This window comes from Ambystoma mexicanum, chromosome 9 (genome assembly GCF_040938575.1).
Source record: "Ambystoma mexicanum isolate Mex_15411 chromosome 9, UKY_AmexF1_1, whole genome shotgun sequence".
NCBI lineage: Eukaryota > Metazoa > Chordata > Amphibia > Caudata > Ambystomatidae > Ambystoma > Ambystoma mexicanum.
The window spans coordinates 457919410-457945123 of record NC_090931.1 but is presented as its reverse complement, the minus strand read 5'-3'; the positions used below and the strand labels follow the sequence as shown (position 1 = coordinate 457945123).

The 25714-nt window shown below is 50.5% G+C and overlaps 1 protein-coding gene across 4 annotated transcripts in view; it reads left to right on the top strand.

Annotated features, from left to right (window-relative positions):
• Positions 1-25714, top strand: part of CUX1 (cut like homeobox 1) — a 2307153-nt gene that overhangs the window by 1046339 nt on the left and 1235100 nt on the right. The gene's annotated exons all lie outside the window — the stretch shown is intronic.

Genomic DNA, 25714 nt, shown 5'->3' with positions numbered 1-25714 from the left:
TGGTTTGCATCACAGTTTTGTCACTGAAGAAACGATGCATTGTTTTTTGTTCTTTTGTTTGTATGATTACTCCTGCACCGTACTCCTCTCTGGGAGATGGTGTGTGTTGTACAACAGCCTTAATGGCAGAAAGTAAGGAAGAACTGATGGGGATCCACGAACTCAACAGTGTAGTTAAGTCAAATTGTGTAAAAGTCACAGGAATACAGTTTGAGCAAGAGCACATCTGCTAGTCCACCAACAAGTTAATTTCGAAGGATTGCCCATCCACCTGTAATTGTATTACCTGCCTATGTAACTCCACCGCCCATGACTTTCCAAGTGTACCTTTAATACTCTAATCATCTAATTGTATCAATGTTATTGAGCCCTAGAACTATGCATAGCTCCATTGCTTCACAGTTAACTTGGCATTTTTTAAAACTGAGTGCATTAAATGAATGAAACCGACAATCAGGGCTACGTGTGTAGGCCCTGCCTTCTTGCATTGGAGCTCCCTTGAGCAAGCTCCTTGTCCCAGCTGCTAATTCTTTTTTTTAGTGCAAGTAGGGTTGAAGCATGGTGTTGGCTGCTGTCAGCAAACGTTTTTTTCTTTACCTGCCACACACTAGTCTCTGGCTTCATAATCTAGATGCTGCTATTGATTAGTTTTTTGCAATGCCTTTTAAAAAAAAATAATATTTTTTTAACAGCTTTTTCTTTTTCAGACTAGTCTTGTAAGGTGGAAAGACCTTTTCTATCCTACCATATAGATTCAAAGGTTTTACTGAAAAGAAACTTTAAAGTGCCAATCATTTTCCTTTTTTGTATGGTTCCCCAGCATGTAACCTGTTTCCCGAAGTAGTTTGTCATGCTTATTAGCATGTCTTCATCTCAGAGCATGCTCCTACGTGCATGTTGGGGCTCATACCGAAGCTGGCTTCAGGGTGCTCCTTGGAGCGAAGTTGGGACCGAACACTGGCATCGCCTTGGGCTGTGCTACCGGAGGTTGCACACTGTCCTGCTGGCTGAAATTTTGCTAGAAGCAGTCTGTCATTCTATATATCTAGACACCCCACAGGAGGGCCTCACTGGACCTATGGAAAAACTCTGTGCACTCATAAGCCTGGCATGATGGCACACTCTGCCATCCGTTGAACGAGAGCTGTATGCTTACTTGCTCCATCAGCTCGTTCCCAAGCGTGAGGGTTCCCACCTTCGGCAGCACATCTGAGTCTGTCACATGGAAGCACAGTAATGCTTCAAACACTTGGGCATCCTTGGGCCAAGTTCCATGTCCTAGGGAGCTCCCAACATAGAACTATTTGTCTGCAAGCTACTGCTGAAATCTGATGAAGGGTGGAAGTGTGAAACACTGTTGCTACACAAGCAATAAATGAATGTCGCATACGGCTTCAAGAAGAACGCACCAACTCTCGAAGGTTCATGGGATTTTATTAGTTGCTTTAATAAGGTCTCAGTGAGTGCTGTCCCTTACTCACTTGTCTTCCCATGGGCTTCCTTACCTGCTCTAACCCCAACGTCTCTTAATTCCTAAAATGGACATTAGCGACTGGTAACCCCTACAATCTATAATCTGGCTGGGCAGTATTGTGTGCCTTAAGGCAGCCATTTTATCGCTTACTTCGTCTTGGGTCTTTTATGTGGATCCTTACATGGAGTCCCTCTGGATGAATGATCTTAAGAAGTGGGTCCTTCCAATTGCGCAGGTCTCCCTCGGTTTTTACCTCTAATACTGTGGTATTCTTGCCTTGATGTGCTTTCCTTCCTTTCCCTTTTCATGCTCTCCTTTCTCTTCCTCCCTCTCTCCCGTTTCTCTTTCTCTCTGTTCTCCCTTCCATCTACTCCGCCGTCTCTATTACTCTTCACTCCTCTTTCCACTATTGTTCACTTTGTCCATCATGGGGTCTTGCATGAATTCACATGCTCATGAATATTCCCCTCCGTCAGGCTGGGAATCCTTGGTAAAAAAGAAGCACTTTTGCTGCAGATTGAAAACCGCTTGGCTCCTCTATAGCCAATCATTGTCCTTTGGGTCATATTACCCGAGCCAGTGACACTCGTTCCCCTAAGCTCCACCACTGGTGGCCATCTTCAGATTTTTACAGCATGTTTCTAGTGTTAGGAGTCCTTGTGCTTCGCTCCTCGAAATTTGTAGAATTTCTGCTTTTTTGGGGGATATTTTGATAGTTTTTTCTTCCATCTCTTCTTCTACCATCACGCTGTGACTGTCGGCAGCGGGGACCTGTTGTCGGCATAGATCGTCTTTTCATCGTTGGATCTTCACTCTGTGACTTCAACAGGCCCAGGTTTGGGCCTACAACTCAGCTCAACCATGTCCAATGTGGTGAAGAAGAGTCTCTTTGGGCCTGCGAATCCTGCGGCCTGAACATTTTTGTGGAGGATCGGCACTTCAATTGCCTTTATTGTCTTCACCCGTTTCCCGACCCAGACGGATGCAAGATCTGCCGCGAACTGTTGGCTTTGAACGATCAGAAGCAGGCCTCTGATGCGGGCTCCGGGCGCATTCATGCCTCATCCAGGACCAGCAGGTCCCATGAGCGTGCTTAATCTGACCAGAAGAGGTTGAGGTCCTTTGAGGATGCTCCTCCTCGGCAGATTCAAAAGAAGGCAAAACGCCAGGCTCCATCTGCTCCCTTGAAGGTTTCCGCAGCTGCGGGCTCAAGTTAGTGAAGGGGTCGTTCTCCGTCGCCTGCTCTGTTGACGGTTAGCCTACTGGCTAGTGGGTTCCCTCTGTCTGCATGGAGGTCCCTAACCCCGCCTGCGCACAAATCTTCAAAGAACCAAATCCTCAGTGGACAGACCTGCTGAGGCCTCATCAGCGGCACCATCGGCGACACAAGCCCCTTGCACGATGACTCACAAGTCGACCACCTCATCAACGACCAGAACCACTGCGCCATCGACTATTGCTTCGCCAATGATTCCGTTGATGAAATCAGCTCTTCCTTTGTTGACAAACAGTTCTTCAGTGATCGTTGTTTCAACCTTCACGACTGCTCCAAGGGTCTCTGCCTCCGAGGTCTCAGTCAGCAGTACCGACCACAACCTCGTCGCCACCCATTCTACAGATCCCCATTTTTGACTCCTTCCCGGAGGACTCGGGTAGAGTGAAGGAATAGCTGCCACCATCGGACGTCTTGCCAAAACCAATAAGGGTGTCTCTTCCGGCTCCCGTGGGTTCGCCGAGGAAATCTACTTGCATCTATTCCAGTTCTGAGGATGACCTGCCTAGGGACTTCTACTCTGACCATGAAGGGGTCCAGGGACCCATGTCGCAGAATGGATCTCTGTATCATGAGCCATACCAACCAGTATGTCTGAACCCACACCGGCACCAAGGAATGTGTCACTGGACATCCTGACCACCCTGCACACTTTGGTGGCGTAGATTCTGCAACAGCTACCTACTGCCCCTATGCCTGTTCTGACCCGAATTTCTCCCAGGCCAGCTAGGCTCTGGCTGACCACCACCCCGTAAGGGCACCTGTCGCATCTGGATCTGGACTTGGGGTCTTGACCCAGTATAGGAGGAGCATGTGCACACAGGCACCGGCTCTGACAAGGATACCACAACTACTCACACAGATGAGTATGAGGATTATGTCCCCGCTTACGGAGAACCTCCTGATGCGGATGAGACCGCCAGGATTTCATCAGATGAAATTGGCTTTGCTACACCATCTCAAAGACGTCCAAACTCTTCAGCCTGGTGCCGGAAGAGAAGGAGGAAGATTCTGTTGTTGGACAACGTTTGTTAGGAAGGATTGGCCATTATGAAAACTTAAAGTACAGCGCCATCAAAGCAAGACAGGCTGGAAATACCGGGTCCCTAATTCGGCTTCCATGTGTCTCAGGTCACAGCCTTCTGGTGTCTGCTGTCTACAGGAAACGATTGTCCAATCCCTTGTCTTCTTCCATCACACTTCCGCAGCAGGAGTGCAAGAAGCTAGATGCGTTTGACAAACACATCTTCGAGGGGATTGGTTTCTCTGACGTATTCCACATCTATGACAGGTAATCACCACAACTGTGCTACTTTGGAACATTTTTGGCGTCTGCATCGATGACGTCGATACGTTCCCTCGAGGGCCTCCGTCGAGCCAACTTCACCGGATGTTATAAGTAGGACGCACGACGGCCTTAGCCTCAGTTCCGTTTTTTCCGCGAATGTGTTCGCTTCGGAGATCTCGGCGCGCCTCGTTTCCTCTGATTTCTATCAGTTCTTCGAACTTGGTTGTTTTGTGAAGATATCATGTCTTCGTCTTCTACCCCGCGGTCGGGATTCAAGAAGTGTTGGGACTGCGGTTCCAAGATGTCGCTTACGGACCCGCACGACGTCTGCCTCTGGTGCCTCGGCGAGGACCACGCCACCGATGACTGCAACGATTGCCAGTCTTTGACGTCAAAGGCCTTGTGGGAGCGAAAGAAGCTGTTGGTAGGTAGGGTTTCCAAACCCCGAAAGTCGAAATCCAGGGGGCTTTCGACCGACGATTCACTGTCGACTCTCCGCGTCAGCGTTAGTCCAGAGGGTCTCGGTCCCGGAGTGGTTGCCACCATTCCTCTGCCTCTTCGAGGCACTCGCAGATGCGCAGTCACCGATCGCCATCACTGTCCTCGTCCGAGGACTCCGCCAGACGGCGGGTAGCTTGTCCCAACAAGCATTCCTCTACTGCGGAATGGGATGAATTTCATAAGGAGATGATGGCGATTTTCGAATCGCAGGGCTCCGTTCCGTCCGTGCCTTCGAGAGAAGCCAGCAGGGAACGCGCTAGGGCCACCACTCGTACGCTTCTGGCTCGGGCGGTCGGCGCGATCATCTGGAGCCGATCGGACAAGGTGGATCGGTCTAGCCATGCCCGCTCCAGGTCCCGGTCCTCGATGCCCTCAAGACCGTCGGAGCCTGTGAGGTCTTCTATTAAGACATCGATGCCATCGGCACCATGTCCGTCGAGGGACTCTATCGAGGCTCCGCCTCCGAGTAAGTCATCGACGCCATCGGCACCAAGGCTTTCGAAGGACACGCTCGGGGCACCGCCATCGAGGCCGGTGTTGAAGCCAGCAGCGCCACGCTCGACGCAGATTCCTTTGATGCCCTCGACGCCTTTTGTGGAGGCTTTACCGGAGGTACACAGTGCATCGCTGGAAACTCTGAGGAAGGCCCTGAAGAAGTCATTGAGGCCTGTATTTGAACCTTTTTCTGTGCCCTCATCCAGGGATTTATTCGCCTCTGGATTACATCTGAGGTGGATGAAGGGTCTGATGAAGGTTTGGTTCCTGATGAACTATTGTCTGGCCATAGCCAAATGCAAGACCTGCGTCAGTCTTTGCACGACGCCAGTGGTCTGGACACCTCTCCGAAGGTTGAGTTCAGTAGGCCTGAGCCTGTCACACATGCAGAGTCTTCATACCGACGTCTCATGTCGAGGGTGATGGAGCACTTGGGGTGGTCTGCGCCACCAGGGGATTTTCTGCAGGATGACTTGACAGATATCTTGGACCAAGGTCCACTAACTGACCCGGTACTGCCATTTCATATGGCCTTGCAAAGAAGGGTGGCGGCTTGTACTGCTCCGGAGAGTCTCCCGGCAGTGGGTAAGTCGTTGCCGAAAAAGTACCCCTGCTACTTGTCAGCGCACCTGACTCCGGAGAGTTTAGTGTTGCAGGCGGCTACGGCCCCAGCAGAGCAGGCGACGTACCCTACCATCCCTCCTGATAGGGACGACAAACGTTTTGACGGTTGGGCGAAGAAAGTATTTTCTTCAGGGGGTATGGCTTTGAAAGCAGCCAACTGTGTGTGCCTTAGCACGTTTCACTCGCACTCTGTGGAATTGTGTTTCTTTGGCGGCTGAACATATTCCTGAAGGGCAGGAACAGGATGGCTTTCTTGCCCTTGTACAGGATGGAAAGGATGCCATGTGTGAATCCGTTCAATCGGGTCTGGACGTGGCGGACTGTGTCAGCCGGTCCATGGCGGCGAGCACCGTGATGCGCAGATTTGCGTGGTTGCGGAAGTCGGGGTTTGCTCCTGATGTACAAGATCGGCTTCTCAACATGCTCTTTGATGGTGAACATCTTTTTGGCAGCAAGCCTGACAAAAGCCTTGAGAGGTTGCAGACCTCAAAAGCTGCATCGAGTTGTTGAGCGTTGCAGTTTGTCAACCTCCGCCTTTTCGTCCTAGGGGACAGCAATGGAGGGCAGTTTCCTTTTGATAGTACTCTACCTTTGGTAGATCGAGGGGAGCTGCAAGTCAAAGAGGCCAACGTAGGAGTACCAGAGGTGGAAACGGGGTACTTAAGGTGCCAAGGCCGCTCGGGCAGTTGCCTCTTTGCCCTCAGGCACTGCCGCAGCCGCTTGAGCTCAGTCATGAGGCCATGTCCCATGGTTCGCCGGTTGGGGGAAGGCTGGCGCAGCATCTTGTAGAGTTTCGTGCCATTACTTCAGATGTGTGGGTTCTGGAGATCATAACCCACGGCTACTGTCTTTCTTTCCATGCAGAGGTCTCACGACTATCCACCAGGGAATCTCTCTTTGAAGAGTCTGGATCCGCTCCCTGCGCAGGAAATTCAATCCCTGCTGGAGAAAGGCGCCATAGAACTGGTGCCTGTAGCGGAGAGGAACAAGGGATGGTATTCCCCTTATTTTTTTATTTCGAAGACGTGGGATTGAGACCCATCATGGACTTGCGTGGTTTGAACAAGCTCCTTCCGAAGGACAAGTTCAAGATGGTTACTCTTTCTCAAGTCCTCCAGGCCCTTCAACTTCAGGACTGGTTGGTGACTCTCGACCTCAAGGATGCTTACTTTCATGTGCCGATTCATCCCAAGCACAAGAAGTACCTGAGGTTCGCGGTTGGCGACTCGCACATTGTTTCGGGTCCTGCCGTTCAGATTGACCTCCGCCCCGAGGGTCTTCACCAAGCTCATGGTGGTGGTGGCAGCGTGTCTCAAGAAAGGGGGGATTCACGCCTACCCCTACCTGGACGATTGGCTGATCAGGGTGCGCTCCCCCAAGCAAGTCCTGGATCTTCTGTCCCTCAACTTAAAGAAGTCCCACTTGATGCCAAATCAGAGGCTCCAGTACATCGGAGCAGTGCTCGACACGTCCCTGGGGCTGTGTTTTCCTCCCCATGTGAGGGTTCATCACATTCAGCAGATGGTGCAGAAGTTTCAACATGCCCAGAGTCTCCCTGCGTTCGAGTTATTGAGATTGCTCGGCCTCATGGCATCCTGCATTCTTCTGGTGCCAGAGGCCAGGTTGCGGATGAGATCTTTGCAATGGGCACTCAAGCTCCAGTGGTTTGTCCTCCGGCAGGATTTCGGACCCCATTCAGGTGCTGCCCTCGGTCGCCCAGGACCTTCTGTGGTGGGCCGTCGAAAGCAATCCGTTGGCTGCTCTGGCCGGAGGTGACGATCGTGACGGACGAGTCTCTCACGGGATGGGGAGCTCATGCCAACGAGCTGACAGTCAGTGGTCGTTGGTCGCCGTCGGAGTCCAGACTCCATATCAATCTGTTGGAGCTGAGGGCCGTCAGGCTTGCCCTGAAGGCTTTTCTGGTGACTGTGCGAGGCAAGAATGTCCTGATTCTGTCTGACAACACAGTGGCCATGGACTACCTCAACAAAAAGTGGCGGGGCAGGGTCACTTCCTCTGTGCAGGGAGGCAATGCAGCTCTGGTTCTGGGCAATACAGCAGGAAATTTCGATCTTGGCAGTTCATCTGGCCGGATACGAAAACGAGATGGCGGATGCTCTGAGCAGGCAGAGCACGATCTCTCACAATTGGGAGTTGGCTCAGGAGATTTTCCTGGAGATCTTTGCCCTTTGGGGGACCCCTCAAGTGGATCTCTTCGCCTCCAGTGTCAAACGGAAGTGCGAAAGGTTCTACTCGCGGGAATTTCCTCCAAGAGGAGCCTTAGGAGACGCGTTCGTGGTGGAGTGGCCATTCTCACTCTGTACGCTTTTCCTCCAGTCCCTGTCATCCCGCAAGTGCTGCAGAGGTTACAGAGGTTTGGTTCCCGGATGATCCTCATTGCTCCAGCATGGGCCAGGAGGACGTGGTACCCGAACCTTCTTGACTTGTCCATCTGCCCTCCACGTCGTCTTCCCTACCGAGATGATCTGCTCTCACGGGGGGGGGGGTCAGGTTCTCCATCCAGAGGTCAGATCCCTCAACCTTCACGCTTGGCTTCTGAAAGGTTGAGGTATAAGGATTGGGACCTCCCTGAAGATGTGATGGAGGTGTTGCTTTCGGCCAGACGGCCGGCAACAATGTCCCTTTACCGTTGCCATTGGCGAAAGTTTTGCGACTGGTGCAGGGTTAAGAATGCGGATCCTTTTTCATGTGACATTCCTGTGATTGTCTTTTTTGCTTTCTTTAGCCCACAGGGGCTTGCAAGTGGGTACCATTAAAGGTTACCTGGCGGCGCTGTCCACATTTAAGTGCTCGTCTGAGGAGTGTTCTTATTTTAAAATTCCTTTAATTTCTCAGTTTCTAATAGGGCTCACTAATGTGTTCCCTCCGTCACCTTTCCAGGTGCCCGGTTGGGATTTGAATCTGGTTCTCAAATTTCTAATGGGTGCTCCGTTTGAGCCTTTACATTCTTGCCCTTTGATACTGTTAACTCTTAAAACTGTATTTTTAGTTGCGGTCACTTCCGCTCGCAGAGTGAGTGAGTTACAGGCACTTTCAGTTAAGCCACCCTTCACTGTGTTTCATAAGGACAGGTTTGTCCTTTGAGTTCGTCCTTCCTTTCTTCCGATGGTGTTGTCGGAATTTCATTTAGGCAAGAAGGTTATTCTTCTGGCGTTTTATCCTCCCCCACATCCTGGTAAGGAGGAGGAGAGGCTCCATAGGTTGGATCCTAGGAGAGCTTTAAGCTTCTACATTTCTCGCATGTCCCGGGTCTAAGTGGATGATCAGCTCTTTACTGGTTAAGCTGGAAGGCGTTTCGGACAAGCTGTGACTAAGCAGACTTTGTCCAGATGGATTATCTGGGTAATTTCTGAATGTTACCGCCTGGTGGGTAAGGACCCTCCGGTAGGCTTACGGGCCCATTCGACTAGGGGTATGGCTGCCTCTACTGGCCTGCACAGGGGTGTTCCTATTCGTAACATATGTGATGCAGCCACTTGGGCTTCGGTCCATACTTTTGTACGTCACTTCTCCCTAGATTCTATCCGTGGGCAGGATCTGGCCTTTGGCAAGGCAGTCCTTTACTCTGCAATTTGATTGGACACTCTAAATTTGTGTATTCTAAATTATTTTCCCACCTTCTTACGTTGGTACTGCTTTGGGAGTCTGTAATAGATATGGAATATGTCGGAAGACCCAATCTGCTCGAAGAACAAGTTACTCTCTTACCTGGTAACGCTCTTTCAATGGGATGGTCCGACGACTTATTCCATATCGCTCCCTCCCTGCCTTCCCCGCTATTTCTTATGCGATTGCAGCTTGCGTTTCCGCAAGGCTTTCTGTCGTCATACTGGCAGTTCATCAGTGCCACACGTTCTGGGGAAAAAAACAACAACTGAGGCTGCGGGCGTCGCGGGTCCTACTTGTAACGTCGGCTCGACGGGGGCCCTTGAGGATGGTGTATTGACGTCATCAACGCAGGACGCAGACGCCGAAAGATTTTTCGAAGCAGCACAGCTGTGGTGATTACTGTCATAGATATGGAATACGTCGTCGGACCATCCCATCGAAAGAACGTTACCAGGTAAGAGAGTAACTTGTTCTTTCGTTCCCTGAGGTGTTGTGTCCATGTCTTCCAATGGGTACTCCACCGACCATCGGCCCTCCCGCTCTTCTACTCAGGAAGTTTACAGGGGCCACTGCCAGGCCTACGATAGTGGTGGCCAACGTCACCGTCGTCCGCAGGCCAGGATGCAGACACCTAAGCATGCCTGAACTGCCTGGGGACGCGCGCCGCCACTTTTGCTCCCCAGTGGGATGCCGGCTATCAAACCTTGTCAAGCAGTGGTAAAATGATCACAACAGACCGATGGGTGCTGGGCGTTCTTCAGCATGGGCACGCTTTAGAACTCTACGAAGAGTGCCCCTGCATTCCTCCAGTCGCACGTCAAGAACGTCACATGGCCTATCTGCTTCAGGAGGCTCAAGCCATGTTGACGAAGGGGGCCAGAGAGGCTGTCCCTCAGCGCCTCCAAGGCTCTGGAATGTATTCAGATACTTTCTGGTAAGAAAATGTCAGGAGGGTGGCGACTGATAGACTTACAGCGCCTAAACAAGTACCAGAAGTCCCAAAGGTTCAGGATGGTCTCATTGCAGTACGTGGTGACCAGCTGGAGGAATGGGATTTTTCTGGCAACTCTGGACCTGCAGGACACATACTTCCACATCCTCATTCATGACAAGCATGAGAAGTTCCTGCGTTTTTTAGTCCAGGGTCGGCACTACCAGTTCAAGGACCTGCCCTTTGGCCTGAAATCGATTTAGAGGGTATTCACAAAATGCTTGGCCCCCGTTAGTCGCACACACCCAAGGGCATACACGTCTACCCTTATCTGCACGACTGGCTTTTTCGGTCCCGCTCACGCGCTGGTAATAAGCACACAGCCAGGACCATACACCTCCTGACTTTGCTCGGATTCTCCATTAATTATCCGAAATCCTGCCTGGTGCCATCATGGTCTCATGTCCGGAAAGCCCCTCGGAGGATAGGGTGAAGGCTATCCTAGGGAAAGTTCAGCAGCTGTCGGCATTTCCCATCGCAACAGTACGGGCCATCAAATACCTGTTGGCCATGATGTCTTCCTGCATCCATCTGGTCCCCTTTTGCAGGCTTCAGATGCAGCCACTCCAGGTGGCAGCAGGTCACAGGCACTTGGACGGACACGATCACCATCAATTGGACATTCCTGCAGGTGGTGGGCGGTGCGTCCGCATCTCACTCGAGCAGATCCCTTTGGAACTCCCCCTGCCCCACATACCAAACCACAGATGGCTCCCGGAGGAGAAGGACTTGCACATAAATGTCCTGGAGCTCTCGGCGATCTTCTGGGCCCTCAAGTTTTTCCAGTGGCAGCTACTGGGGAAGGTGGTGCAGATCTTTATGGACCGCACAACCACATGTTACACTTCCGGAAGCAGGGAGGGACGTGCTCCCCCCTCTCTCTCTCTCTCTCTCTCTCTCGCTCCCTGGAAGCCCAGTCCCTGTGGCGCAGGGCCATTCTTCAGGACATGTTCCTTGCCCCCTTTCACCTGGGAGGCCCCAAGAACGCCATTGCAGACTCGCTCAGCAGGGAGCTTCAGTCCTGCCACCAGTGAGAACTTCAAGCGCATGTCTGATCTCTTCAGCAGGTGGGGTCGTCCCCAGATCGACCTCTTTGTTGACAGCAAAGTGCCGGAGGTTTGCCAGCAGTTATCCTAAGCCGAGGAGTCTGTGGATGCCTTCTCATTTCCGTACACATTCCCTCCGATTCTGCTCCTGTTAGGTTTGATCGACGCACTCAGACGTTGCCATTGTAGGATGATGCTAACCACGCTGGTGTGGCCGTGGTGAGCGGGTACCCCGACCTGTTCCATCTTTTAGTGGCTCCATCCATCCGGCTGCCTCCACTTCCCGGCCTTCTCTCCAGAGACAATGGAACAATACTGCACCACGACCAAGCGTCGCTGAGCCTCATGGACTGGCTCCTGCAGCCCTAGAGTTTGGGCCCTGCCATTGGAGTGCAAGAAGATTCTGGCCAAGGCCAGAGCTTCCTCCAAGTTGTCTTGTTACAGTCACAAATGGAAGCGCTTCAAAGTGTGGTGCTGGACTCAGAAGATTACACCTCTGCGTAAAACTGCAACACAGCTCCTCCCGTTGTTGCTTTCTCTGGCCCTACGCTGGTCTAGCTCATACCTCCATCAAGGTTCATCTGGCTGCAATATCCGGGTACATCCGGGTGCCAGGCAAGCTCTCCCTATGGTTGTACAGGCTTGTTAGAGTTCCTCAATGGCCTATTCAGGACTTTTCCGTCAGTGAAGGTGCCTTCTTGGGAGCTGAACGTGGTTTTGCCAAAGCTCATGGGGCCTCCATTTGAACCGATGCATGGGGTCCCTGTGAAGTTTCTCTCGTGGAAGACTGCTTTCCCGGTGGCCATCATCTTGACCTGGCGAGTCGGGGAGATCCAGGCCCTCTCCTATAAGCAGATGTACTCGACCTTTCAACAGAGGCATTGCTAAGGGGGAGGGGGGAATTAGGGGGCTATAGCCCCTTGTCTTTTGGTTGTGGCCCCGGATAAAATCTCAGGGTCTACAACCAAAAGGCTAGCTAACCCAGAGTGCCGACAATCCTGACTTTAGTGTAGCCCCAGATCTTTTCTAGACCTAGCAAGACCCCTGCCTTCCACGCTACAAAGTTGGTGCTGCATACTCATCCCACCTTTACGCCCAAGCTTCCTTCAGCATCCTATCTCAATGAGACGTTTGGTTCTGCCAGTTTTCTTTCCAAACATCTTTTCCTACATCTGCTGAAAGGGCGTTGCATTCACTGGATGTTGCTCATGCCCTCAAGTTTTATGTAGCATTTACTTAAGACGTCTCCGCTGTTTGGCAATTTTGGCCCTGTGGGACATGGGAAGGCCCTGTCTAAGCCTTCCGCGTCCAGTTGGCTCTCTGGCTGTATTATGCACTGTCATCGTCTGGCCAACAGACCTCTTCCGTCCCAATCCGAGAGCTCACTCCACCAGAGGCATTGCAGCAGTGACAGCATTTCTCTGGTGTTCCCCTGCTCGACATCTGCAGTCTGCTATGTGTAAGTCCACCCACAGCTTCATGTGATTCTACTGCATTGACAGGGATTCCAGGGAGGAGTCACGGGTCAGCCAAGCGGTGCTACGCAACCTGTTTGTTTGAGGTGAGTCTCTTCCAGGGGTGAGTTTATTGCTTCTTTTGGACCGTAGCCATCTCCTGTGGTTTGTATATGTACTGCTTTGCAATTGTATTCATGAGCATGTGAATCCATGCAAGACCCCATGCTAGAGAAGCTTTAAGTTATTTACCTGTAACTCTTGTTCTCCAACATGGGTCTTGCATGGATTCACATGCAAAACACGCCTTCCCCTCTGGCTCTTCTTGGTTCATGCTGCTACTTACGTGCACAACCAAATCTCAAAATGGCCACCAGGGGTGGAGCTGAGGACGAGTCATTAGCTGGGGGCAGTAATACCCAAAGGTCAATTGTTATTGTTATTTTGCATTTATATAGCGCCTTATATACCATTGGTATGGTCTGAAGGCGCTGGTAGGTTGAACGCCCTTGGGAACCGAGGTTCGGGTCAGTGGAGAGATTAGAGAGGGTCAAAGGTGCGTGTGCGCACCAGGTATATGTGCAGCTGGTGCGGAATTTCTGTGGTAGCTGCTTCCTAGCGATAGGTGTGGTGGTTGAGGAATCAGGAGTATGTGTTCGGTCTGGCAGGAGTTATCCAGTCCGAGTGAGGCAGCGTTAGGCCTGACGAGAACGCTTGGCTGGGGGTGAGAAACCAGCAATGTTTACTTAGAGTGATGGGGAGTGAGCGGCGGATGTTGATATGAGAACAGTTATACCGAATGGTGTCATAGTATTTCTGTGTTCTACTTGAGTGGTGGTGTAAGGAGAGAGTAAGCGTGGGGTGTGAAATGAAGTATGCTCTTACAACGGTTCCTTGCGTTCCACATCAAAGTCTGCACATTACGCAATTCAGAGGGGTCCGGTCCGGTCCGTGCGATGTGTTTTGTTTCTCATCTGCTCTTATGCACTATTCATAGGGTCATTCGAATTCATCCGTATAGCGTACTCCTCCATCTAGCATAATCATGCGCTCTGGTCCATTCATTCATTTGTTTCGTGCGTTCACCCGCTCCCCAGGCTCATCTGTTACGCACTCATTCGCATCAGATGCTCATCCGCCACTTATCAGTTCTGCATTCATCAGCTCCGTTCACTCTTCCGTACAATGTACTTATCTGTTTTGTGTACACTCGTTTTCTCGCTCTTATTTCTCGTTCGTTCGACGCATACCCGTTCTCTCGCCATACTCAGCCGCTTACTACACTCGGTCGCCCGACATACTCAGCTGCTTGCCGTACTCAGCCGCTCGCTACATTCCGTCGCTCGCCAGATTCAGCCGATAGCTGTACTCAGCCGTTCCCTAAGCTCCTCCGCGGTCCATGTTCTTCCCCTCATTACACTCAACCATTTTCTACATTCATGTGCTCTCCATATTCATTCAGCCGCATTCTACACTCATGTGTTCTCCACATTCATCTGTCCACCACATTTATTGGCTCTTCATATTCGTTCGCTCTGTACGCTCACCGCCTTCCACAGTCATCCGCCCTCCGCAGTCATCCGCCCTCCGCAGTCATCCGCCCTCCGCCGTCATCCGCCCTCCGCCGTCATCCGCCCTCCGCCGTCATCCGCCCTCCGCCGTCATCCGCCCTCCACGGTCATCCGCCCTCCACGGTCATCCGCCCTCCACGGTCATCCGCCCTCCGCAATCATCCGCACTGATGGGATATAGGGGAGATGAGCAATGTTCTGTCTAAAGCACAACTGTTTTTTTTTTTAACTGAATAGTCCTAGCCTGATGGTGAGGAAATTTCATGAGCATGTGAAACTGCAAGACCCATGCTGTAGAGCAACAGTTACGGGTAAGTAGCTTAAACCCTCCTCTCCACTCCCCTTTCCACTATTCTACACTGCCCTCCACTTTCCTCTTCTGTACTCCAGAATCCCATCTCCTCTTCACTACTACTCCTCGCCATTCCTTCTCCACAATACACTCAACCTCTCCTTATCTGTTAGCTCCCATGCACTCTCATTTATTTTTTCTCACACACTCTCACCCTTTACTTGTAAACATAATCATAGTCACTGTTTTCGCTCATGATACACACACACACACTCTCATGCCTAAGTACCTCTTTATCTCACTAAACAATAGCACACCTTTTACACTCTCTCTGTAATTCTCCTCCACACTTCGCTGCACTGCCATTCCGCCATCTCCATCCGGTATCTTGGTCCGCCTTCTCCTCCTTTGACCTCACCCAAACAACCCACATTGCCCCATTCTTCCTATGCCCCTTGATTCTCCTCCTTCCCTTCGATACTTCTGCTCAGCTGGTCCCTGGACCATCTGCTGCTTTGCTTTGCTTTGCCCTCTGGTCCAGGTTACAGAAGTGGAAAATCCTAAAGCATCCTTTATGACCCACCTCCTCTTTGTGAAAGCAAGTCAACCTGTGTCTCGTAATGGCTATTTGACATATAGAAAGTCAATTTCAGAGTTTATTTGCAGTGCGAGATGGATTTCCTGACTGCCGGTTCTTTGTCAGCACTGTTCAAATCGCTTCCTTTTTGCCCACTCTCTGTCGTGCCTGTGGTTTGTCTTCCCTGCACTCCCCCAGTGTAAGTGTTTTTTGGTGCGGGCGTCCTACAAAAGAAGGAGAATATTAACCAGCATTCTAAAAGGTAGGTTTGGGACGTTCAAAGGTGTTGCTTGACAATTGCACACAGGCACAAGTAGAAGGGACTGAAACTGGGGCCCTCCCAACTCCCTCTTCCAACCTCTTAAGCGGGGCTGACTTTAGCAAACACCTTAGTGGGCCTTTTGCCCCAGATTAAGAGGGGTCCCTCTTCCCTATTGAATAGGGTCAGGTCCCTGAACCTGTCACATTGAATACTGTTGTGGGTTACCTATTGCGCATAGTCTTCAGTTAATTTCTCTATACATTTTCACAAGTGCTGTGTTTAATCCCATCTGTTTTTATTTCCTGTCTTGAGGTGATTCTTACATGAAAAATGACAAGATCTCTTTATAGTACCTGCTCTAGACATTGCACATGTCAGCTGTTCCTGGTCCTCCTGCTTTTGTAGTACTCTTAGGTCTGACTCCTTTGCGTTCCCAACTTGTTCTTATACCTCTGACCTTCCTATTTGTCACACCTCTCAATTTGCTTAGGTTAGTGAAGACTGAATCTGTGTTTGCCAGATATATCTCCATCAGTAGTCTCTTGGTCCAACTCTTGACTCAATGCATTCGTTCTCCTGTACCTCTGGAAGTCCCATCTTTTGAGTGCCCATGGTCTTCGCATTCCAGAGACCATCCACTCGTAGCCGTCATCTTCTCGACTTTGATACTGAATTTGAAATTATCCCAGTGGTCCCTGCAGTACCTTGTCGCCTGTGCCCTTTTCTGGGGGATTCTGTGACCTGCAAAATCAACAGAAACCACCATCCTCTTAAGGTAACTGGGAACACTTTCTAGGCCTATTCAGAGATTTCATTTGTCCAGTGGAAGCTTCTGCATCAGCCACCTCCTTTAAATAATACTCTATCACATTGATGGTTGGTAAAGGATGGGCTCAAGAAAGTATTTTAAGGTTGAAGGCTTTATTCAAGGCTATAGTGGCAAATGCTTTTGTCCAGTGGTCTAAGTGGGCGGTAGCAGTTGAGAGTGGTACTCCTCTACTTTTTTAAATTAAGTTTTACTGTTACTGTACTTTTATTTTTAAAAACTGTTCCAAAATGGTTTTGTTTAAAAATAAGTGTAGGAAGAAGTTGAAACTTGCACTTAAGTGCACTGCACTGAGCATTCCCTTAAATAGCATGCACATGTGTTTGAGGGTTTGTATTCTGCATGGGAGAGGGTGTGGCGCTGAGGGTTTGTGGGTAGCAGGGGCAGGCCATTCAGGAACGTAGTCAACTACTTCTTTTCATACACTTCAACCACTGCTTTTGTCCTGTGCAACTTTGGTACAGGCGAACCGTTTCCTTGACATCGAAGACTCATGAACACATTTCACTCGTTATAGATCCACTTCCTAAAAAGATTCCTGTTTTGCCCTTAGGCCATGTTGCTCAGATTCACATACGCCACCATCTAATGGTCCTTGAATATTACCATTGTTTTTCTTCAAATCGAAAAGGGACTTTTACCATAGCATTCCTGTCACAGTATACCTACTATACGCGTACAGGTGCCCATGATCTTTGATGCTTCAATGTCTTCCTTTTTCGTTTCCACCATCAGATGGTCGCATGTGAGTGAAGCAGAGAACAACTTTCATTAACACTGGAAACTAGTCTCGGCAATCAAGCTCGAATAAGCAGACAGGTCACTACACCGACACTTCTCGATGGAGTAACATCTGATGAAAAGCTGTTCAGTAATGAGAGTGGCGAGGGACATACCATATTCGCTACATGACATTAGAATGTCTAGATTTCCTCAGGTATTTACATTCCAGGCTGCCCTCAATTTTCGAGAAGACTTGTTGCCCAGAGTGCAATACCAGATTCTCCTGGAAGGACACACACTAAAGGAACCATGACGAAGACAAGTGCTCGGTGTGCAAATGCTTTAAAACAAAAACAATAAGAGTGCAGAGTCAGCGCAGGCGAGAGCCTTCACCTCTAGAGGGGTTATTGGGGTTGACAAATTGAGGGACAAGATCGAACAGCCATCAAAAGAGGCTCCAAAGGGAAAAACCTCAGTCAGCCCCCAGCACCAAAGGATCTGTGTCAAGCCAATCTATGGAAAAAGCACCTGGTTAACACAAGACTTATCACACAAGGCCAAACAGTGGCTGAAGCCCGAAAAGCATCCACTCTGGTAATGGGGCATGTGTATTTGTCCAGTTACCTTACATTTGAGATCATTAAGATTCTTGATATAATGGTTTATAATGTAAAGTTTTAATCTTGAATCTTGTTGTTATTCTGCACCTGTGGCACAGAACGCTGCAAGGAGCACAGCATACCCTCAGACCAGACACAGCCTATCTTGGTCCTCTGCAGCCAAGGTACGAAACTTGGCACCAGCGGAAACAGTCCAAGAATATTAGCCTTTGTAAAAACCCAAAGGGGTCAAAACACCGGTCACCTGACCAGAATGACTACAATGAGATTCAAGATTAAAACATTACTTTATTAAACATTATATCAAGAGTCTTAAGGATCTCAAGCGCAAGGTAACCGGACAAAAAAACATTCCCTATACCACATGAGTTGTGGGCAACGCCTCAACCACTGGCGACGTCGCAGCTCAAGCAGAATTGCACCACAGCAAAACAAACCAGAGTAAAGCGCTGGTTGAGTCTAAAATCTAGTACCCAAACCTTCAACTATCACTCTGGTAGTAGTTTGAGGAATCTGGATAGACTCCGAGATCAGCAGTCGAAAACATCAAGTTCTGTCGATACAACTGCAAAAACAAAAGCCAAAGTCCCCCCAAATGCAGACTCAGAGAAGGGTAAAAGTATACTTATAAAGGAGTCCTCCCAGAGAAAGACAGGGCTTTGTTAAAACTCAGCCATGATCACAGCAAAGTACATACTGTTGGCTACTGTTTTCATATCTATGATAAATCTTCCTGAATTGTCAACCCCAGAAGTTTTTGCTTTGCCTAGGTAACTATTTTACCTTGTGCATAGGTGAAGGGGAATCTTTTTTCCCCTCTCACCTAGGGCCTCATTACACGGTAGGCGGTAAGGGTTTACCGGTAAGGGCACCGGTACCGGTAAACCCTTACCGCCTTACTACGAGTTCCCTTTGCGGGACCCGACCTTAACGGCTGGTTTTACCAGCCGTTAAAGTAGGGTGCCGCAAAGGGACCTCAGTGCTAATTACGGTACCGCAATTTGCAGTACCGTAATTAGCTCCTTCCCCATTCCCATTATGCCCTGTGGGGGCAAGAATGGGAATGGGGAAGTGCCTTGGTGAATGGGAAATTACCGCCCCCGCTCACCTTGTAGTAGGGCGGTAATTCCGCCATCCACCAAGGCGGACACAGTAAAATACCGGCGGCAGCCATGGCGCTAATAGCGCCATGGTTACCGCCTACCGTGTAATGAGGCCCCTAGTCTTTTACACTTTTTATGTGTGACCTTTTAATGTCTCTCCATAGTGTATGGTTGAAGTTGGTTTCCTACAACTTTTGGGCTTAGGCTGGGTTGCCCCTTTCGGCTTCCCTGTTAATTTCTCTTTATTGCACCTGGGTGAGCTACTGTTCCCAAGGGGTAAAGACAGATTTTTCCCCCTTTATATTTTATAGAGTGAGCCAGCACACCCCGCCTTATGTGGAGTGCTGGGCGGGGGATATAATATATACGCTTGCTTACTTACCTGTAGCATTTTTGTTACAATTTCAAGTTTACTTGAATGGCTGGTGGCAGTGGTTTTATCTTAGTGACTTTTAGTCTTCTTACTCGCAAGCTGTTAAATCAGGCTCGGTAATGCACATTTTTCAAAAATGGTGGGCTCCTTCTTTCTCTAGCATGAGGTTTTGCATGGTTTCACATGCTCATGAATATTCCCCGTCGTCAGGCCGGGAATCCTCGGCAACAGAAAAAAGTTTTCACTTTCGTTTACAAACTGTCTTTCTCCTATAAACCTATCACTGAGCTCTGGATCATACTGTGCCTTAGCCAATGACTGCCCTCTCCCTCAGCCCCTCCTCTGCCAGCCATCTTCAGATTTTTACTGCACGTTCAAATTTTGGGGAGAGTCATGTTTTGCTCGAAGAACTTTTCTACGTTATTTGCTCTTTTTCGTCAAATAGAGCCTGTGTGCTCTTTCGTTACTTTGCCTTGCTAGCAGGGATCAATTTGTTGGCGCCTCATCGCCCCTAAAGGGCAAGAATCGTTGAGTTCATCAAAGATTTCAGAAGGCCATTGTGCCTACACCTTACGCCAGACCATGTCCGAGGAGGACGATGGAGGTTCTCTCTTCAAGCTCTGCTCCAGCTGCGGATTGAGGAACGTGTTTGTGGAAGACAAACACTCACAGTGCCTCTACTGTCTTCATCTTGACCACAAGGAAGCAGATTGTGAAATCTGCATTGGGTTCTCCAAGAGCACAGTCAATGATCTTCACAGTAAGTTGCGGCGTGGCTCAAAGCCAAGGCCTCCACCCTATGCGCCACGCAGGGGTATGCCTCATCCCAGGACCAACCGGTCTGAAGAGCGGGCTTTGAAGACCTTTGAGGAAACTTCATCCATGAGGGTCCAAGACCAGGCCAAGCACAAGTCAGTTTCCGTCTGGGTCGCCACGGGAGCTGTGGTTTAAGATGGCCCTGCTGCTGGAATTTCTACCTGACAAGTGGGCCGAGGCGCTCGATCCTCCAGGAAGGCGAGGTGGCATCGGACCATGCCATCACTGTGGCCCTGGACATCGCGGACACAGGTTTATGACAGATGAGTAATGGTGTCTGCCTCTTGTCGTCGTGGCTCGTCAAAGGCCACCAACTTCCGTCAAGAGGTCCAGATGAGGGTGTTGGACATGCCCTTCGACGAGGACAACCTCTTTGGGAAAGCAGTCAACATATCGTTGCAGGCCATTAAGACAGACAGAGACAGCCCGTGCCCTGGGCACTCTTCAGCAGCATCATCTGTCCTTTCGTGCCTCCAGCGGAAAATCAGGCAGATTGTCAAAGGGCTTCGACGGAGGGTCCTCCTCATACCGTCAACCCTCTTGGTCCATGACCCAAGAGGCCTACAGGGGCGCTCTAAGGCTTTCGGTGGAGTTGGCCGAACGTCGCTCACAAGGTGGCACGCTGGCCCCGAAGCAAGATTGAACCGGCCAGAACGTCAGGCCCCGCACCAATGCACCCCGGTGGGAGGCCAGCTGGCGGGCTTTGTCAGTGAGTGGGAAAAGATCTCCACCCACCGATGGGTACTGGACGTTCTCGCTCACGGACACACTCTAGAGTTCCAGTAGAAGTGTCCGCAATACCACCAGTAACCCGGCAGGAGCAGCACATTCCTCAGTTCCTGCAGGAAATACGGGCCGTGCAAAAAAAGGTGGTGATGGAGCTTGTTCCAAAGCATCCCTGGGGTTTCGGAGTCTACTCCAGATACTTCTTGGTAAAGAAGACCGGGGGCACATTCTAGACCTGCAGCGCCACAACAAAGACCTCCAGTCCCAAAAATTCTGAATGGTCATGTTGCAGAACATGCTCGCCCAACTGGATCAAGGAGACTTGTAGTCGCTGGATCTGGAGGACGCATACTTTCTCGTCCCCATTCACTAGAAGCATCAGAGGTTCCTGTGCTTTGTGGTACAGGGAAGGCCCTTCCCGTTTAAGGCCCTTCCCTTCGTACTGAAGTTGGTGCTCAGGGTGTTCACGAAGTGCCAGGCGCCAGTGGTGGCCCTTCTGCGTCTACAATGGATACATGTGTTCCCTTACGTCAACGACTGGCTCATCCGCGCCAAATCCTGGGAAGTAGCCATCGATCATACGGAGAGGACCACCTAGCTGCTGACGCATCTGCGGTTCTCCGTCAGCTATCCAAAATCCTGCTTGATATCATCGCAGGACGTGCTATTCCTCTGGGCCAGGCTCAACACGGTTGCTTGCCTGGCGGCCCCCTCAGAAGATTGGATAGCGGCCATGCTGGGCAAGGTGCAACGGCTGTTTGCACTGAAGATGGCCACGGGCCGAACCCATCAAGTTGCTGCTCGGCATGATGTCGTCGTGCATTTACCTGATGAACTCTGCAGGTTGCGGATGCAAACCCTTCTGGAATTCGTAGACGCTCCGTGGATCCAGGTGTCCAGAAGCTTTGCAGACAAGATTGTTCTAAGGAGTCTCATCGAGCGATAAGGTGATAGGGCGTTCGCTCCAACATCGCCGGGGGCGTGGATTTCCTGAGCCCCCCATACCAGGAGACTGTCACCACGGATGCTTGCCTGGAATGCTGGGGAGCCCACACCAGACATCTCCACGCCAGAGGCCTGTGGCTTCCAGAGGAGAGTGATCAATGTCCTGGAGCTGCAGGGAGTGTTCTGGTCCCTCAAGCCGTTCCTTCCATCCCTCAATGGCAAGGTGTTGAGGGTTTTCACGGACAATACCACCACAATGTTCTACATCAGGAAGCAAGGGGGGGTACCAGATCCCTGGCGCTCTCCAGAGTGGCGCAAGACTTGTGGCACTGGGCCGTTGCCCAAGAGATGTTCCTCATTCCTTTTCACCATGGCTGACTCCCTCAGCGGGGAGCTGTGCTCTTGCCATGAGTGAGAACTTCGACAGGATCAAGTGGGCTGACTCCTCTTCCTCAAATATAGCAGACACCTTCTCGATCGGTTTGCGACGGTGACGAATTCCAAATTCCTGAGATTCGCCTGCAGGTTCCCCCAGCTGAGGAGCATGGGGGGATTTGTTTTCCTTCCTAAGGTAAAGGCCTGTTCCTGTACGCTTCAGCTTGTTGTCTCTTCTGCTGTGAGTTCTCAATCAACTATGACTGTGCTGATGCAGGATGATCCTCGTCACCCCGGAGTGGCAGAGGCAAATTTGGTACCCAGATCTTCTCAGCATGTCCGCGTCTTCCCTGGTCAAGCTGCCAGTGGTCACGAATCTGCTCGCCAGAGAAGGAGCAGCAACCAGACATCACGACTCGGGATCGCTGAACCTGGTGGCTTGGCTCCTGCAGCCTAAGAGTTTGGAGGGTACGAGCTGCCGACGGACTGCAGGGAGGTCCTTATTTATTTATTTATGTATGTGCTTGTAGAGCGCGGAAAGCCCGCAGGCATCGGGGTGCGTAAGATAAAACGGAGAAAAACAAACGGACAGAGACGCTCTAACCTAAGATGACTGGAAATCTGGAGTCTGGGAATTTCTATTTAAAAATGTATGTTTTGAGGCTCTTTCTAAAGGCCTGATAACTTGGTTCAAGTCGGAGGATTAAGTGAGATTGTTCAAGCTCTTTCCTTCCAGAACAGGAAAAGCTCTACCTGAGGCTGTTGCTCGTCTGTGGTGAGGCACCGTGATCCTGCCTTGTGCCTCTGATCTCAGTGAACGATTCGGGATGTAACGCAAGATCTTTTTCTTGAGATATGCGGGTGCAGTGCCATATAGGCATCTGTGCACAAATGTCAGGGTTTTGAACTGGATCCTATCTTTGATCTTGAGCCAATGCAGTGCTTTCCTTTCCATGGAAATGTGATCACTTTTCTTCATACCTTTTTAATAATGCGTACAGCATTATTTTCCATGATCTGGCATCTCTCTATGTAGTTCTTGGTAGCCCCGAGCATAAGAGTTACCATAATCCAGACGGGACAAAATTGTTCCCCTGGCGATCGTGGCAGTGTTTTTCTCGCTCAGGAACAGACGGATGGATATCAGTAAACTGAGATAATAGGAATTATTCTTTTGTAGGTAATGAACCTGTGCCGCTTCTCCCAATGATGCCTCCATGATCATACCGAGAGTTTTAACCTGCTCTGACACTTGTATGCATGTTTCCTTGTTATGAAAGGACTCATAGTCTGGCCCTAGCTTGGCTCAGGCTTGACGGGAGCCAAAGCTCATCAGCTCCAGTCTTCTTACTGTTGAGGCACATCCAGTTGCCCTCCATCCAATTCTTTGATGTCGTACAGAGTTGAGTTTTTGGCACTATCTTTCAGGTAGTCGCCCACCAGCTCTACCACCAATTGAGTATCGGCATAGTTTGTAAAAAAAAAAAAACGCGCTGACGCTTTCCAGTAGTTCACACAGGCATCGCATATATAAATTATAAAGGAGAGGGGCAGAGCGTTGCCGGCACTTCAGTGCTACAGGCACAAGTGGACACTTTTTGCAACGGGGAGCCAGACGCAGAAGATCACCCGTCTGAGGGTCTCGGCTCTGCAGATTCTTCCGTACTTGTTGTCCTTGGCCAAGGCGGGGCTGGCTCCTGTGAAGGCCCCATCATGGGAACTCAACGTGTTGCTGACGAGGCTCATGGGGGGGCTCCCTTTAAGCCTATGCATCAGGGCCCTCTCAAGTTCCTTTCATGGAAGACCGCTTTTCTCGTGGCCATCACCTCTGCCAGGAGGGTAGGTGAGATCCAGGCCCTTTCCTGCAAACAGCCTTAGCTGACTTTTCACGACACAAGGGTGGTGCTACTGATGCACCCCTTAATTCCAAAGGTTAATTTGGAATTCCACCTCAACGAGCCTTTGGTGTTGCCTGTGTTTTTTCCAAAACCTTTGTTGCTGTTTGAAAGGACTTTGCACTCACTGGATGTGGCCGGAAAACATCTCAACTATATTTTTGGTCCTGTGAACCATGGGAAGGCCTTGTCCAAGGCTTCCATCTCCAGGTGGCTCTTCAGCTGCATCACACACTGTCACTGGTTGGCAAACAGACCCCTGCCAGGCCGTCCGAGTGCCCATTCTACCAGAGCGATCGCTGCGACTACTGCGTTCCTCTCTTTTGTTCCCCTGCTGGACATCTGCCGGGCTGCTACGTGGAGGTCCACGCACACCTTCACAAGATTCTACTGCATTGACGGGGATTCCAGAGGGGAGTACAGGGTCGGCGAAGCAGTGCTATGCAACCTTTTTGCTAGAAGGTCCGCCTGTTCCGGAGGTAAGAGTATTCTCCAGCATGGGGTCTGGCATGGATTCACATGTTAATGAATATTCCCTGTCGTCAGGGTGGGAATCCTCGGTAAAGAAATAATCTGTTTCATTTCTGAAATGTCTTTCTCCTAACAACCAATCACTGGTCTCTGGGTCATACTTCCCCCATCCAATGACTGACCTCTACCTAAGCCCCTCCTCTGTCATGGCCACTCAGACAGGGACACATCCGACCTCGTATCCCCACCCTCACGCTGATCCATGCTTCACGTTACTTTGCATCTTCATGCAACGTGATGCTCACTGCTGCTCGGACCAGCTTACTTACCTTCTGGAAGCCAGCATTCACCATCTCGCCGCATCTGCATACTCACCTTCAGGAAACCAGCAGCCCTGATTCTGGCGCAGCGCTAATCATCCAACGCCGCGCCCATTGTCCACGGAGTCGGGCCCTGTAAAGAAGCAGAAAGACATGGTTAGACGATTGAAACTCAGCAGCTGGGGGTCGCGCCGCATTGGGACCACGCGCGCATCCTCTAAAGTCACTCACCTGTTGCCGGGCCATTGTGAACTCGTTGCCTGTTCGCTCCGGCTTCCATCTTTATCTTCGTAGCTGACGGGTCGCGACATCACCTACGCAGGGAAAGAGCAAAAGAGGGACATTAAGGAAAGAATGAACAACATTGCCGGAACAGACGAAACAATGTAAAGCAGGTTGAAAGCTAAACAAACTATACAAACAAACACTCGCCTGGAGAGAAGTGGATTAGTCGCAGCTGGACTGGACAGCCACACAGAGGGACCAGTGAAGGAACTTGGTCCTAGTTAAGCAAGCGTGCCTGCCGGAAGTAGCAGGACGGAGAGCTCATCGTTCAAGAAAAGCAGGTGAGCCTTCTATGGGCAGTGCAACCTACGGGAACTACACCCAGGGTAGAAGGGGTCACAGACTGGCATACTTATGCCTCCTTTATATTTACATAGGAGTAGTCTTGAGCAGCACTACCCCAGTAACTGTACAAGCGCAGAGGGAGAAGCCAGATGAGGGCAAACTAATCCCTGGGAGGGCTGCAACCGCGCCCCAACACTCCCGCAGAGACCAGGTGAGCGTAACACCATCTTCAGATTTTTACTGCACGTTCATGTGTTGGGAGTCCTTGTGCTATAGCTAGAGTTTTACTCTATTTCGGTGACGATGGAGCGGATCAGCCTAAGCCGCAAACGCCCTGGTCCCAGTCGCCTCCACCCCAGCAGCCACCTGGGGATATCTCAGTGGACATTCTTACTGCCCTGCATGCCCTGTGCTTTGAAATCCGAACAAACGATGCCTCTTGCATGGCGGCCCCGGCCGCCGCTCCGAGACCA